The 17,097-nt window shown below is 41.2% G+C and overlaps 1 pseudogene; it reads left to right on the top strand.

The window, feature by feature from the left end:
- The first annotated feature begins 3,674 nt into the window (after positions 1 to 3,674).
- Positions 3,675 to 16,923, top strand: LOC137772176 (lysine-specific demethylase 4D-like; annotated as a pseudogene).
- Positions 16,924 to 17,097: the final 174 nt, after the last annotated feature.

Here is a 17,097-nt window from a genome sequence, read left to right as displayed (position 1 = left end):
GGCTCTCAGTGGTTTGGGTGATCGCACCTGCAGTGGTGAAGGAGCTCTTTACTCAGCCTACTGATGCAAGTGCTAATCTCTTCCCTGAAGAGCCATGCAGAACACACAGAAATGATGCTTTACCAGCTATCTGGGCATCTCTTAGCCCAGTCTACATGTGAAATTAACCATCACAGTCATTAGTTTGGAATCATTTAAATATATCAGACGTTCCCATCATGGTGCTTTTGGTTCTTTAAGCCATTGTTCCACCCTGAGTTCATAAAGACCTTCTTCAATATTTTCTCTTAAAATTCTGTGTTTTATCCATCTGTAATGCACCTCAAATTTATTTATGTAAGTGGTATGAGGTCAAGCACCAGTCCCACCCCCCCCCCCAAAATAGTGCCAATGCCACTACCACATATTGAATAGCCCATCCTTCCCCATTGGTTTGGTACGCTACCTCCATCATAGGCAGACTCCCACATATCCATGTGTCTGTGTCTGGCCTCTCTATTCTGTATGCAGATACATTTGTCCATTGCAGCTCAAATACCACAGTTCGGTAGAGGAGAAATCACCCCTCTTTGTTCTTCTTTTAAGGAATCATCTCGGAGATTCTTGTTTGAATACTTCCCTACTTACTAGATCTGTCACCTTGAGCAAGTTTCTTAATATCTCCTTGATGCGGTTTCCTCATATGAGAAATAGGGTTCATAGGATTTCCCTTATACGGTCATTATGAAGATAAGGCATAAATAAATTATTCTAGGCAGAGTGCATTGAACAGTGTCTGGCATTAGATAGTCACCATATATTAGCTATTTTTAATAATATTTGTTCTGTTAGAGGTACAGAGAAACTTCTGTGGATCAAAAACAATGAAAAAGAGAGTGAAAAGACAAATCAAAGAGTGAGAACAGATATCGCGTTACTCATACCCAGTAAAGAAGTAATAAGCAGAACATATAACTACTACCAAGACAGACAACCCAGCAGAAAAATGGACACAATACTTGATGAGGCACTTCCTGAAGGGGCACCTCCAATCAGACAATAATCATCAGAAAATTGGTTCACTCCTATTAGGAACCAAGTAAATGCAAATCATTATGAAGTACCCCTGTTCCCTCACCTGATCGGCTAAAACTATAAAGGCAGAAAATCACCAAAGGTCTGCAAAAGTGAGGGGCGATGAGGACCCTTGCATGCAGCTAGTGCGTAAACTGGTAAAATGTGTTGAAAAAATTTGGCAAGTTGCAGTTTACATATTCTATGGCCAGTATACTCGTCAGAGAATTTTCAGAGCAACGCTGTTTGTAAGAGGCCAAAAGTGGAAACAACCCAAAGCCCCATCAACAGTAGAAAGTTTATATAGTTGAATACCTTACAGCCCTGAAACAGAAAAGTCTAGCTGCATGCAACGGCGTAAATGATGAAAAATTACAACAAAAATACACTAAAGTACATAAATACATTTGTGTTTCCTCAAGGTTATATAAAGTTTTCAAAAATGGACAGAGTTTTAATTTTATAATGTTTACCAAAATTACTACGTGAATAGTTAGGATAAGGTCAGTGTAGGAGGCAGAAGGGGCTGTAATCTGGGAAAAAGAGCACAAGTCAGGCAGCCAGGTGCCTGGCAATGTTACATTTTTTGACCTGGGTAGTGGCTCCACTTCTGTTCACTCTATAGTTATTTGTTGAAGTGTACATATATGCTTTACAGATTTCTGTGAACACTTTATATTTCATAATTTAAAATATTTTTAAAAGTGCTCTAAAAAATTGTCACATAGTGGTTCATAAAATCATTTGGTTTGTAGTGTGTTGTATTGTAGACTGTTTCCAAAACTCAGATTATGTTTCTCATTTTTTTCATTCTAATATTGTTTATTGATGCCTTCTCCTGTTTATTTATTATTTACAATATTATATTTAGTAATACGTAAGTTTTTGGACAGTTTTAGACTTACAAAACATTGAGCACGTGGATCAGGGAGTATTGACCCGACCCCACTCACATGTCCCCCTATTAGTAACTTCTTAATTCCCATGGTGTATTGATTACAATTAGTGAACCAATGTCAATATGTTATTGTCTACTAAAGGCTATCATTTGTTCAGATTTCCTTACCTTTTACCCAACGTCCTTTTTCTGTTCAACGATCTCATCTAAAATATCAAATTACATTTAGTTTTCATGTCTCCTTAGGTTTCTCTTGGTTGTAACAGATTCTCAGACTTTCCTTGTTTTTGACCAAAAGTTTGTATAGAAACCTGACAGTTTGGGGGAATACTGGTCAGGTATATTGTAGGATGCCCCTCTAGTGGAATTTGATGCTTTTCTTATGATTATCTTGGGTTTCTGTATTTTTTTGGAGGAGGATTACAGGGGGAATTTTATCACATTTCAATCACATCATATCAAGGACCTATACTATCAAAGTAATTTATGACTTTTTTTTTTTTTGGCCACGTCTTGCAGTTTGTGGGATCTTAGTTCCCTGGCCAGGGATCGAACCTGGGCCCTAGGCAGTGAAAGCGCGGAGTCCTAACCACTGGACTGCTGGGGAATTCCCAGTTTATGACTCTTGATGTTGACCTGGTTAAAATGGTGTTTGGCAGAGTCCTCCTGTATAAAATCACTGCCCCTCCCTGACTCCCATCCCCACCTGCCACTCTGCACCTGCTTCTCACACTCAGGGAGCACTCCCTTTAGCAGGGAGGACTAGATAATTTATTAACCAGTTGTTTCTTTATTTTATTTTTTACATAACAGACTTCTCTTTTATTAATCTTTTATATTTTTGTATATGGTTGTTTTCCCTTTTGTTTTTTGAATTGTTCTATCATTTTTATCTTTTTCTTCTTTCAAATAATTCTGAGGTATTTTGGTTTAGTTTTTACTAACTACTTTCATACAACATAAAAATCAATAGATTTTTAGCTATTCTACGGATATTGTTGTAGATGTTATATGGATATTCATTTTTAAATGAATATGGTTGTGTTCAGTTTTTTGATTATTGACTTTCAATTTTATTTCATGATTGAAATAAAAGATTGATCAAGATGGTACTCAATATGTTGATTCTATGGAATTTTTATTGAGATTTATTATGTGGTCTTACAGTGGTAAATGTTTGTAAATGATTATATGTGTTGAAAAACATTTTGCTATGTGGTTGCTGCAGGTAATATAATCAAAGTTGTTAAATTTTTGTTTAAACTTTTATAACATTAAATTTTCTTCTGTCCTCATCTATCAGTTTCTGAGGGAACGGTGTTTGAAAAAAAAAAATCTCCCACCATGATTGCAAATATGTCACTTTTACTAATAATTCTCAGTCTTTGTGTTCTATGTCTCAGTGCTGTGTGTCTAGGTGCATAAAGTGCATCACTGTAACCTTTCCCATGAGTTTTTCTTTTTGATAACTATAAGCTGTCCTTCTTTTACCTAATAAATACATTCGATATTAATTGCTGCTAGACCAGGTTTCTTTTGTTTAATATTTGCTTGGTTTGACTTTCCCAATCCTTTTATTTTCAACCTCTTAGCTCGCTGTAAGATTGGTTTAAAAAATCAAAAGGGCACAGACAAAGTGGGCTGACCAAGCAGAGTAATTTCCGATGATTGGTGCTGATCAAATTATACCTTTGCCGGGGTAGAAAGCCAGAGCCATCAGGACATGGGTCTGCATTTGGAGGCCAGCTGCCCAGAGAACACTGTCTCTCTCTCTGGGTCCTTGAATATCTCCAACTGGAATCAAGATTTTGTTGGTAGAAGGTAGGTCACTTTATTTCTGTAATTTGTGCTTATGAGCAAAAGAGTTCTTTTTCTACCAGAAGTTTTAAAAAATGACACTATTTATGCATAGAGAGAGAGAGAGAGAGAGCGAGAGAGAGGGAACTATACATTGGGATATCCTTTCCTTGAGTTTTTATTTTTAAACTTTTTTCCTACTTGTGAAGTTAATTTTTTTCTTAATATTTTCTTGGGAAAAATCACAAAGATTTTCAGGAAAAAGCACCTCATTGAGTGAACTGCGATCTAATGGGAATGAGAGGGTTTCTAGAACTGGGTAAGGAGTGTGTCAATTGGAAGGGACTTGAAAATTATGTGGGATCAAATTAGAGATTTTCATTGGATATGAGGGTATTTGAATTCGGGTGGTACTGATTGAATTGAAATTGCTGTGGGACATATATAGCCAGACTTTGAGCACAGCCTGTTTCCTTCAGAGGCTGAATCCTTCAAGGAAACCATTTTCTGGGTCCTAGTGTATCATCATTTGGAATTAAGGTGTTAGACTAGCAGAAGGCAAGCACTTTTTAGGCCTTTTTTTTTTTTTTCCTTTAAAGCATAAAGATGAAAAGGATGACATTTTATATCAGAAAGCAACTTTTTTCCCCTGGTAAAATTCTCATTTATTTATGCATTTAAAGTACAAGCATTGCATGCATATCATTTTTAGATTTCTTCATTGGGGCCATGTATTTCTGTTATTGAAGGAATTAAAACCTTTTTACTCTTTTTTTTTTTTTGAAGATATATTCTCTTTATTATAGTTACTCATCACTATCATATGTGCCTTCTGGGTCACTTTGGTAGTTCATGCTACATTTTTCCACATGTAAATTATTTTTATCATTTTACATGATGAAGAAGAAAATATGCAGATGTGTATCCATTCAGAAAAATAATTCATAATGCACAGATTATAAGAGCAGACAGAATTGAAATTAAAATTCCTTATAGAATACAGATACAGATTTTCCTTTTTTATTGGAGTATAATTGCTTTACAATGATGTGTTAGTTTCTGCTCTATCACAAAGTGAATCAGCTATACATATACATACATCCCCATATCCCCTCCCTCTTGCGTCTCCCTCCCACCCTCCCTATCCCACCCCCCTAGGTGGTCACAAAGCACCGAGCTGATCTCCCTGTGCTATGCGGCTGCTGCCCACTAGCTATCTATTTTACTTTTGGTAGTGTATATATGTCCATGCCACTCTCTCACTTTGTCCCAGCTTACCCTTCCCACTCCCCATATCCTCAAGTCCATTCTCTAGTAGGTCTGCATCTTTATTCCCATCTTGCCCCTAGGTTCTTCATGACCATTTTTTTTTTTGTTTTTAGATTCCATATATATGTGTTAGCATACGGTATTTGTTTTTCTCTTTCTGACTTACTTCACTCTGTATAACAGTCTCTAGTTCCATCCACCTCACTACAAATAACTCAGTTTCATTCCTTTTTATGGCTGAGTAATATTCCATTGTATATATGTGCCACATCTTCTTTATCCATTCATCTGTTGATGGACACTTTGGTTGCTTCCATGTCCTGGCTATTGTAAATAGAGCTGCAATGAACATTTTGGTACATGACTCATTTTGAATTATGGTTTTCTCAGGGTATATGCCCAGTAGTGGGATTGCTGGGTCATATGGTAGTTCTATTTTTAGTTTTTTAAGGAACGTCCATACTGTTTGCCATAATGGCTGTATCAATTTACAGTCCCACCAACAGTGCAAGAGAGTTCCCTTTTCTCCATATCCTCTCCAGCATTTATTGCTTGTAGATTTTTTGATGATGGCCATTCTGACCAGTGTGAGATGATATCTCATTGTAGTTTTGATTTACATTTCTCTAATGATTAACGATGTTGAGCATTCTTCATGTGTCTGTTGGCAATCTGTATATCTTCTTTGGAGAAATGTCTATTTAGGTCTTCTGCCCATTTTTGGATTGGGTTGTTTGTTTTTTTAATGTTGAGCTGCATGAGCTGCTTGTAAATTTTGGAGATTAATCCTTTGTCAGTTGCCTCATTTGCAAATATTTTCCCTCATTCTGAGTGAACCCTATATTTCTAATAATTTGTCTATCAATGCAAATTAATGATTAGATTTTAATTAGAATGTTTCAAGTATTTACACATTAAGTATAATGCTTGTTAAAGATGTGTACATTTGTGTTTTGTAATTTTTTCCTGCTTTTGTTTACATAGCCACACTTTCTATAATGGTAGATTTTTATCTGTGTTCCCTTATTTTATTATAATGTGATTTGCTTGTCCTTTTCTCTCTTTTCTCTTATGCTTATGTTTTTACACTTTTAATGGCCTACAAATTGCATTTTGGTTTCAGTCATCATTTCTATTGGGTGTTATGTTTTCTTTTGTAATTGTTTCAGCTTATATCATTGTTTTCCTTTCCCTAATTTATCTTTTGGGTTAAGCCATCCAATTTCTTGAGTTGAGTGCTTAACTCCTTTATTTTCAAGCTTGCTTAATGTCCTTACACTTCAGTTAGATAGTCCTCTTTTTCTGTCTTATGATTTGCCCTAATTTTTTATTTCTAAATTTCAGCTTTATTTCTGTATAATTGACTTAGAATATTGTAAAATATTCAGTGAACTTTGTGGTGAATTGATATACATTGTTAAAGGATTCCCCCCATCGAGTTAATTAAAACAGTTACTTCATATATTTACTTTTTTTGGTAAGAACATTTAAATCCTACCCTTCTAGAAAATTTCAACTATATATCACAGTGTTATCAACTATAATCACCATGGTTAACATTAGCTCCTGAGACTTTCTTCACTGTGTACCCTTTTACCCTCCCTTCCCTGCCCTCCCCTGCAACCACTTTTCTACTCTGGTTCTGTAAGTTTTACTTTTTTTTTTTTTTTTTTAAGATTCCACATAAAAGTGATGCCATGCCATATTTGTCTTTCCCTGTCTTATTTCACTGGGCATAATACACTCCAAGACCATCCATGTTGTCACAAAGGACAAAATTTCATTCTTTTTATGGCTGAGTATTATTCCATTGTATATATGTACCACATCTTCTGTAACCATTCAACCATCGCTGGACATGTTCGTTGTTTCCATATATTATCTATTGTGAATAATAGTCAGAGAATGAGGGAGGGCAGATATCTCCTTGATATTCTGTTTTTATTTCCTTTGGACATATACTCAGAAGTGAGACTGCAGCATCATATGTTGCTTATATTTAAAATTTTTGAGGAACTGCCATACTGTTTTCCATAGTATGCACCATAGCTGCACCAGTTTACATGTTTACCAAAAGAGTGTACTTTTTGCCCTTAAATTTAAACTTTGAAATTAAGATTGCTATACAATTTTCTTTAACTTGATGTTAAATCAGTTTGTTTTGTTATCCCCTTATTTTCGATATTTTGTACTTTCTTTAGGTTTGGCTTGGAAACTTCCATGAAGAGACGTTCGGCTACAGTGAGGTGAGAAGCCACCCATGCACTCAAGCCTGGGAATCTGGTGAGGCCTCAGGCACTTATATCCCTAACAGAGGAAACTCACAGAGCTGCAGGCTGAGGCAGGACTTGGTTCAGAGAGCCCTCTCCTCTGGGAAATAGTCTATTTTCTTTGGCTCCAAAATGCTGACAAGAGCGGAGTCCTTCTGGTGGATTGACAAGCCTGGAGAAGCTACCACCTCCTTTGTTTAAAAGTTCAAGTCTGAGTTCCTGCCTCTCAGATATATCTAAACTTCTTTAAAAATAAAGAAAGTATAGGGAAGAGGTACTCCCCAGCATTCTCAGGTATCCAAAGCATACCTAAGAAGCTGGGAGTCCCTTGCTTATTCGATTGCCGCCAGGCAGTCTAAGCACTTTGGTAGCCAGAACCCAAGTTGGAAGATTATGACCTTCCACCCAACCATGGAAGAATTTGAAGATTTCAACAAATATATTGTTTACATGGAGTCGCAAGGTGCACACCGGGCTGGCCTAGCCAAGGTAATTCCACCGAAGGGATGGAAAGCCAGCCAGACGTACGATGATATCGATGACATCTTAATAGCTGCTCCCCTCCAGCAGGTGACCACTGGGAAGGCAGGTGTGTTTACTCAACACCACAAAAAGAAGAAAGTCATGACCATGAGCGAGTATCGCCACTTAACAAACAGCGAAAAACACCAGACTCCATTCTACTCTGATTTTGAGGGCCTGGAGCGAAAATATTGGAAAACACGCCTCTAGGATTCACCAGTATATGGTGCGGACGTCAGTGGCTCCTTATTCGATCAAAACACGGAGCAGTGGAACCTTGGACACCTGGGAACCATTCAGGACCTGCTGGAGCAGGAGTGCGGAGTGGTCATCGAAGGCGTCAACACCCCCTACCTGTACTTCGGCATGTGGAAGACCGCCTTCGCCTGGCACACGGAGGACATGGACCTTTACAGCATCAACTACCTGCACTTCGGGGAGCCCAAGACTTGGTACGCGGTGCCCCCGGAGCACGGCCGGCGCCTGGAACGCCTGGCCAGGGAGCTTTTCCCCGGGCAGCGCACGGGGCTGTGAGGCCTTCCTGCGGCACAAGGTGGCTCTCATCTCGCCCACGGTCCTCAAGGACAACGGCATCCCCTTCGATCGGGTCACTCAGGAGGCTGGAGAGTTCATCGTGTCCTTTCCCTATGGCTACCACTCTGGCTTCAACCATGGCTTCAACTGCGCGGAAGCCATCAATTTCGCCCCCCCCCCCCGCGCTAAATCGATTATGGCAAAGTGGTCTGGGAATAGGGCTCTGCATGACCTTTGGAAATCTCTGGGTCACAATAAGGGAGATTTCAGGTGAGCACCCTTAGGAGATTAAAAATGGGTGGTTCGGTGGGGACTCTAAAAGGAACCTATAATTACCAGGCAGGAAGGGAGTTGGGGTTTAGAATAGGAACATTAAGACCAGAGCTTTGTAAGGTACTGAAATTGTGTGTGTGTGTGTGTGGCCTTCTGTTTTCCTGAAGCAATATGGAATGAAGACTTTGTTTTCTTGGAGCAGCAAGGAAGTAGGGAGGTGGGGAGACTTTATCTTCCTTTCCAGCCAGGCTTGGACATGGAAGAATAAGATGAGTGTGGCCATGAAGAGGTGAGGAAGATGGGCCGTGTCTCTGGGATGCACCGCAGAGAAGAAAGGAGACTTGGGGAGGTCTGCATTGTCACCAGACTGTGAGGCCACCTTCCCTGGCCCCTCTCCAGAGCTGCAGAAGCTTTCCTTCCTCATCATGGCAGAGAGGGTGACTCCCAGGAGAACCTGACTCTGTCCATTATGAAATTTTGTCCTTGGTATGGGAAATTCCAGAAAGGCTATTACTCTGGGTAGTAATAATGATTCTCTATTCAGTACTCCTTCCCTATCACCTTCCCTGCAGCCTCTTCTTTTCTTTTAATGGTGAAGTAAATAAGTGTTATGCTGTTGATGTGGTTTTGTGTTTTCCCTCCATCCACAAACTCAGTCCATCCATGGACCCACTCTGTATGCATATGTGCAAAGTTGAATCTGAAGCATGTTGTCTTTTGTAAAGCAAACTTTTCCGTAGTCACTGCTTGGTCCTTTCCAGCAGTTACTTAGAGGGGAGAACTGGACTTCGAGTCAGCAGAAATGGCATTCAAACCTGCGCTTTGCTACTTTCTAGTCGTGGGAACTTCAGCAAAAAAAATGATTGATTTTCTCTGAGCCAGAATTACAGTGCGAGAGTTTTGTGAAGATACTGGGGATGTAAATGTGACAGGCATGTAGGAGGTGCTCAGTTAATTTGATGTGCATTCATACACTCTCCTGGCCTCTTGGGCCCGCCCAAGGCCAAGGACATCCGCTCATATCCTTTCTCTGATGCTCAGTTCTACTGCTGTGTTCCTCACCGCCCCCCAGGCTTACACATTACTTTTCTTTAATTAATAGACTTTATTTTTTCAGAGTAGTTCACAACAAAATTAAGTGGAAAATTCAGAGGATTCCCACATACTCCTTCCCAGGCTCCTCCACCATCACCCACAGCAGAAAGGAACATTTGTTACAATCGATGAACCTGCCCTGACACCTCATTATCACCCAGAGTCCGTAGTTTAATTTATGGTTCACTCTTGGTGTTGTACAGTCTATGGATTTGACCAATGTATAATGACGTGTATCTACACTTATAATACCATACAGAATAGTTTCATTGCCTAAAAATCCTCTGTGCTCTGCCTATTCATCTCCCCCACCCCCCTCCCCCGACAACCCCTGATCATTTTACTGCTTCCATAGTTTTGTTTTTCCAAATGACTTCTTTCACGTAATAATATGCCTTTAAGTTTCCTCCACGTTTAGGGGTTTTATAGCTCATTTCCTTCTGTTGCTGAATAATATTCCATTGTATGATGTACCACCCTTTATCCACTCACGTGCTGAAGGACATCTTGGTTGCTTCCAAGTTTTTCTGCAATTATGAATAAAACTACCATAAACATTTGTGTGCAGGTTTTGGTGTGGATGTAAGTTTTCAGCTCATCTGAGTAAATACCAAAGAGTACAATTGCTGGATTGTATGGTGAGACTATATTTAGTTTTGTAAGAAACTGCCAATTATTCTTACTGGTAGAAAACTGATCTTTTTTTTTTTTTTTTTTTTTGCTCCTGATCTACCACACGTTTGCACAAAAGGTCACACATACCCGTTTGCAAATTCCACTCCTTGCGGTATTTCTCCTTGTTACAGTGTTACAAAGGCAAAGTAAAGATTTCACAATCAGTCAAGAGCCAGAGGACCCAGCCTTTATTCAGACTTCTACACCAACCTGTTTAGTAATCTTTCAACAAATCAGGTTTCGATGGCTCTCCACTTGCCAGTTTAGGCAAAACAAGCTCTTAGCCACATTGCACCTCTGTGAGAGTTTGCACATAACAAGTACAGATCCGGGCAAACATAACTTGTGCTAAATAAATATTACCTATTATCATTATTACTTAGGAGCCCAAAGTTGTAAGATGAACATTAGAAACTGTACTTAAATGTAACTTGTAGAGGTTGGAGTTCAGGTCTTGGGACTCCTCTAAGATTTATAAAAAGCATCAGTTATGGATTTGTCTGACTACCTGGCCACAATGAATTATTCATAGAGATTAACCATTATACCAATTCGGTTTCCGTGTGTGTAAGGATTTCTTTCCAGATATTTAGAAATAACTTAACCATGATATTTATGTCGTTAGATGGTGACCATATATGGGTTTGTTTTTTTTGTTTTTCTTTAATAAATTTATTTATTATTTTATTTTATTTTTGGCTGCATTGGGTCTTCGTTGCTGCACGTGGGCTTTCTCTAGTTGTGGCGATCGGGGGGCTACTCTTCGTCGTGGTGCGCGGGCCTCTCACTGCAGTGGCTTCTCTTGCTGCAGAGCATGGGCTCTAGGCGCGCGGGCTTCAGTAGTTGCAGCATGTAGGCTCAGTAGCTGTGGCTCGCGGGCTCTAGAGCGCAGGCTCAGTAGCCGTGGCGTATGGGCTCAGTTGCTCCACGGCATGTGGGATCTTCCCGGACCAGGGCCCGAACCCGTGTCCCGTGCATTGGCAGGCAGACTCTCAACTACTGTGCCACCAGGGAAGCCCCATATATGGATTTTGAAGTTGCTTTTTCCCCCAATGTTTGTGTTACCTTTCATCACTTTACATAGGAAATCACAAACAGTTGCTAGGAATTGGCTACCGAGATAAGTGGAATGGACGCTGATCTGAGTTGAACAGATCCTGGTGAGGAACAGCCCTTGCCCATCCCGCTCTGCTCACCAGCCTCTCAAACTGAAACGCCTCACAAGCTCCTTGTCATTGACCTGCAGTGATTACAGGGAAATAGTGAGACACTTCTCACGGTTCCTTAGCAAGTGGTGGGTGTTAGGGGGATAAGCAATTTCAGGGAGGACAGAGGAAGGGCACAACTGAGCCCTGTTGGGCATGGGTAACATGTTGGAGGTGCCACTCTATGAAAATGCAACATTTGTGTGGCCGGGTTTCTGGATTTTTCTAGGATCCTGGCATCCAGTATCCTTGTGCCCTAAATGATCAGGCCTCTGTACCTAACACAGAGCTACGTCCAGGCCTGTAGACCTCAGAGAGCATGTTTTCTTTGTCCCATCTCTCAGAGAGCCTCTTCTCAAAAGATTCACATGGTGCCTATATATTTCAGGGCCCGTTCACTCACTCACTTATTCATTCATTCATTCATTCAGCACATGTTTACTAAGCACTTACCATGTACCAGGCACTGTTTGTGGAATTGGGGCACAACAGTGAAAAAGGCAAAGTTTCAGTTCTCCTGGATCTTATATTCCCATTATAAAGAGAGACATAACAAGTCAAGCAGTCATAAGGGCTAGCAGAAAAAATAAAGCAGAGTAAGGGGTTAGAGAGAGATAGGACTGCTATGTCGGAGAGGGTGGCCTCTTGGGAGTGTGGTCTTCGAGTGCGCCCTGTGGACAAGGGAGTGAGAGCATCATTCTAGGCAGAGGGACAACACATGCAAATACCTGTGGTGGGGGCACCCGTAAGGTGCTCACAGATTAGCAACGTGGCTGGAGAGCCGGAGAGAGGCGGCAGGAGCTGAGGCGGGGGGAAGGCACAATATGTCATAACTCAGTTAATGCAAACTCCTCCCACTGAGTGATTGGGGTCATTGGTGTTTTAGGTGAGCTGGGGATGGAGGAATTTGGGGGCCACAGAGTCTTTGAAAGCGCTGATAATTCACAGCCATCCCTGGAAATGGCTCTATCTTTCCTCCCAAAGGCAAATCCTGAGAGCAGAAGGTCTGTAGGTTCTGGTTTCCTGCTGTATCAGCTGACATGTCACGTTTCTGACTCGTATTGAATTAGGTGGGACTTTATCAGACCCAGCAGATCACTGGCATTCACTAAGTTGACAACAGCCATTCCAGCTACTTATGAGCAACTCCAAATCAATGCAGTCAATATTTTGGAATTGTGCTGGGAAATATTCAATAATGTGGAGGGCAGTGAAGGAAGCTCCTCAGGAGACTTCAGGAGAAATTCTCTGGAAAAACGGCTACCAGGTGAGAGATCAGGTGTCAGAGTTAAACGGGCTATAGATTTAGAATTTCAGGCTATGCACAGGAAATACTGGCTCCAGATAAAGATAATTTTTAGGAAAGAGCTAGGATTAAGAATTTGCAAAGAAAGAGGTCAGGATCTTTCCCCTGGGAATGTCAAGGGTCTATTGCATAAGTTTCTTTTTCCGGAGAAACTCCTTAGTAACCAGGTGACCTAACCTCACCTCTCTTGTGGTATATCACCTTGACTGTACTTACACACGACCGTCTAGGACCCTGAGAACTTTATTAAACTATAGTTTAGCTCATGGATTGAACCAGATTAATACAGTTGATAATTACCTTTCTTGGCTTTCTCTGTTTAGTGAGGACTCAACGAAAATTGTCGACTAAGTGAATGACTTGAAACCACCAATAGAAATGAAAACAAGAGCTAGCATCATAAGAAACACCAAAAATAAATAAATAATTCCTATTATAGTATAATTGCTTCCATGTTAAATGTCTTTTAAAATAAGATATCCAGTTCTAAGGTGGGGGTTGAAATAACTTACAGAGCCAGAGAATAAACTCTGTTTCTCTTATTTCAATATGAGACCTTCATTCATTGACTCAACAAATATTGTTAAGCCCCATCACCGTGCCAGGCTAGTACTACATGCTAAGGGAACATAATATGAAGTTTATGACCTGCTTGGAGACAGACAGGCAATTAGGCAGTTTCACCACGCCACAGCTTCTTCCCAGCTACCATAACCATAGCCAAGCTCTCCCCCAAACTGCTGCTTTCAGAGCCTCTGAAGAAAGGTATCTTTTACTGGGAACAGTCAGCCTCAAGTTCAGGGCCAAAGCCTCTTGGGGCTCTCAGACGTGTTTCAGTCTGTTCTCGGGCTCATGGCAGCTCTCTTGCTCACTTTTCTCAATCGTACCTGACAAATGGGCACAGGTCACCTTTTGGGGAGAATGATGGCTGCTCCAGGCATTCCTTTCTTACCAGGTCTGCAGGGGGATGGGACTGGCTTTGAATGTCCCCACTGGCTCCTTCACTCTAGGAATGAGTGTGGCTTACTGTTAAATCCCTCCCTTCCTCCGCCCATGACATTGACATTCCTTGGCTCCTTTAGGGAGCCGGGTCATTTCAATTCCATTTCTTGTGTTTCATTCCGATTTCCCACTCTCTCCCCTCTTGCTATGGACCGAATGTGTCTTCCTAAAATTCGTATGTTGACACCTTAATCTCCAATTAGGGATTTGCAGGTGGGGCCATTGGGAAGTCATTAGATCATGAGGGTGGAGCCCTCATGAATGAGATTAATGCCCTTCTGAAAAGAGAGATGATTATTCTCTTCACCGTGTGAGGATGCAGCAAGAAGGTGGCTGTCTGTAAAGCAGGAAGAGAACCCTCACCAAGAAGTTGACCATGCTGGCATCCTAGGCTTGGACTTCCTGCCTCCAGAACCGTGAAAAAACATGTTGCTCAATCCCCCCAGTTTATGGTATCTTGTGATAGCAGCCCAAATGGACAAAGACACCCCCGTAACTGCTTGTCTACAGTTCACACTGGCTACTCTAGGAGAAAGGTAAAAACAAGTAGGCTAGAGGCAGGAAACGTGGTTACCATATTATGAGTGTCTACAATGTGCCAAGAACCCTGACTCCCAATTTGTATACATCGTTCACTTTTCTTTCCAAGAGCTCAGTCTGTAGAGTCGGGCAGATGGAGAGTGGAGACCCAGCTCTGCCTTTTGCTAGGGTGACGGGCAAGTGACACAGCACTCCTAGGCCCCTGCTCCTGGGAGAGCCAGCGGGGCCCAGCACACACCCTGTGTCCAAACACCAGGGCTGCGCTCATAAAACCGTGTGGCCTCGGCAGGCTGCTTCTGGACATGATAATAACAGTACTCACAGCAATAGGATGGTTGTGAAGCTCAACTGACTTAATATAAGTAAGAGACTTAGAGTAGTAACCAGCTTGAAGTAAAAACAAGCTATTATTTCACATCTAGTTGAAGATTTTGTTTAATAAAGTGTGATTTCAGCACAGTGTTTGACAAGAAGCCCACAACAAAGTCTAGCTACTATTGAAGTTATTATTATTACTTATTTTGTATTACTTTAATAATATTATTCATTACTATTATTACTTTCAGACTTAGAGGTGACAGACTTGGGGTTGTCCCTGCTAAAGTACTTGAAAGGAGAATGAAAAAGGAGAAGGCTATAGCTTTTCCTTTTTCCTTTTTTTTAACTTTTTGTTTTATATTGGAGTATAGGTGAACAACAATGTTGTGTTAGTTTCAGGTATAAAGCAAAGTGATTCATTTATACATATACCTGTATCTATTCTTTTTCAAATTCTTTTCCCATTAAGTTGTTAGGTAATATTGAGCAGAGTTCCCTGTGCTATGCAGTAGGTCCTTGTTGGTTATCCATTTTAATTATAGCAGTGTGTACATGTTAATCCCAAACTCCCTAACTATCCCTTCCCATCTTCCTGCCGATAACAGTAAGGTTTTTCTGTAAGTCTGTGAGTCTGTTTCTGTTTTGTAAATATTTTCATATGTATCATTTTTTTTAGATTCCACATATAAGCGATATCATAAAATACTTGTCTTTGTCTGACTTACTTCAGTCAGTATGACAAACTCTAGGTCCATCCATGTTGCTGCAAATGGCATTATTTCATTCTTTTTAATGGCTGAGTAATATTCCATTGTATATATGTACCACATCTTCTTTAGCCATTCTCCTGTCGATGGACATTTAGGTTGCTTCCATGTCTTGGCTATTATAAACAGTGTTGCAATGAACATTGGGGTGCATGTATCCTTTCACACCATGTTTTTCTCCAGATACATGCCCAGTACTGTGATTGTGGGATCATAGGGTAGCTCTATTTTTAGTTTTTTAAGGAACCTCCATACTGTTCTCCACAGTGGCTATACCAATTTACTTTCCCACCAAGAGTGTAGGAGAATTCCCTTTTCTCCACACCCTCTCCAGCATTTATTGATTGTGGATTTTGTGATGATAGCCTTTCTGACTGGTGTGATGTCATATCTCATTGCAGTTTTGATTTGCATTTCTCTAATAATTAGCGATGTTGAACATCTTTTCCTGTGCCTCTTGGAAAAGGCTGTAGCTTCTTATCACTCAAAGCGTGGCCAGGATCCACAGCACGGACATCGCCTTTGACTTTGGTGAACTTCAGGAGCTCAGACTTCGGCCGCAGACCTATGACTCAGAATCTGCATTTGAAACTAGATCCCAGGTGAGTCAGGGGCATGTTCAAGGTGGAGAGGCACCGCTGCAGTGCGCTGGTCCTCGACCCACTGGAATCACATTTGAAACACACTGATGTCTAGACCCTCTCCCCATCCTCTCACCACCCCAAATTTCCGGCTCCATTGGCTGCAGTACAAATGTTACAACTGCTGTGCAGTCATGGTTGACACCCACCCATCTAACTTTTGGTCTATGGGGAGTCAGGCTGCAGGGGTGGATGGGAGTTTAGTTTCTTCAGCAAGTGCCAGTGAGAAGGTTTGTTTTTTTCCTTGTCAGGCCCAGTGGAAGGATGGAGGGACACGGAGAGAACACATTCTTCTCTCCCACCCCCGGCATTTCCCATCTTCATTCCAACTATGGACACGTGACAAGGCTCTGTGCAGGCTTCTTGGCCAATGTTTCTGTGTCTCTGGTTGCTGGTCACAGTGTCCAGGCTGGGCTGGCTGGCAGTCTCTCTGTCAGGCCCGTGTACCTGGGGCTTGGCTTTTGGGCGCTGGGAGTTTGTATTTCCTTGAGATGGGGTTCATCTCCTTCCTTCATCCACTCCTGCCCACTGCTCACAGCACCCAGAGCCTGCTCACCTTTCCTGTGAGACCCTTGACCCTGGTAGAAAATTCCCTTTCCCACCCGGCTCAGGCCGGTTATCTAAGTGACTGTTGCTGTGAGGAGGACGGCTCATGCCCCATCGTAAGGCCAAGGACTCTCCTGGGGGCCAGTGTACTATTATTTTGTGGGAATGAGCGTCATGAGGTTGTCATTTTCTGAATTTTCCAGAGAAGCTAACAACTTGGGATTGTATGAAAAAAAAAAAAAATGTAAATGTTGACAGCTAGTTAAAAAACACTTCCAAGTCCTGGTAGCCAAATAAAACATTTCTAGAGCTCAGACTTGCCCCCTGTTCTAAACAGCCCATTGGGATTGCAGAGATTCCACAAGCCATGGAGGCTAATCCAAATG

This window comes from Eschrichtius robustus, chromosome 11 (genome assembly GCF_028021215.1).
Source record: "Eschrichtius robustus isolate mEscRob2 chromosome 11, mEscRob2.pri, whole genome shotgun sequence".
Classification (NCBI taxonomy): domain Eukaryota; kingdom Metazoa; phylum Chordata; class Mammalia; order Artiodactyla; family Eschrichtiidae; genus Eschrichtius; species Eschrichtius robustus.
The sequence above is the reverse complement of the archived record's forward strand: the minus strand, read 5'-3'. Positions and strand labels throughout refer to the sequence as shown.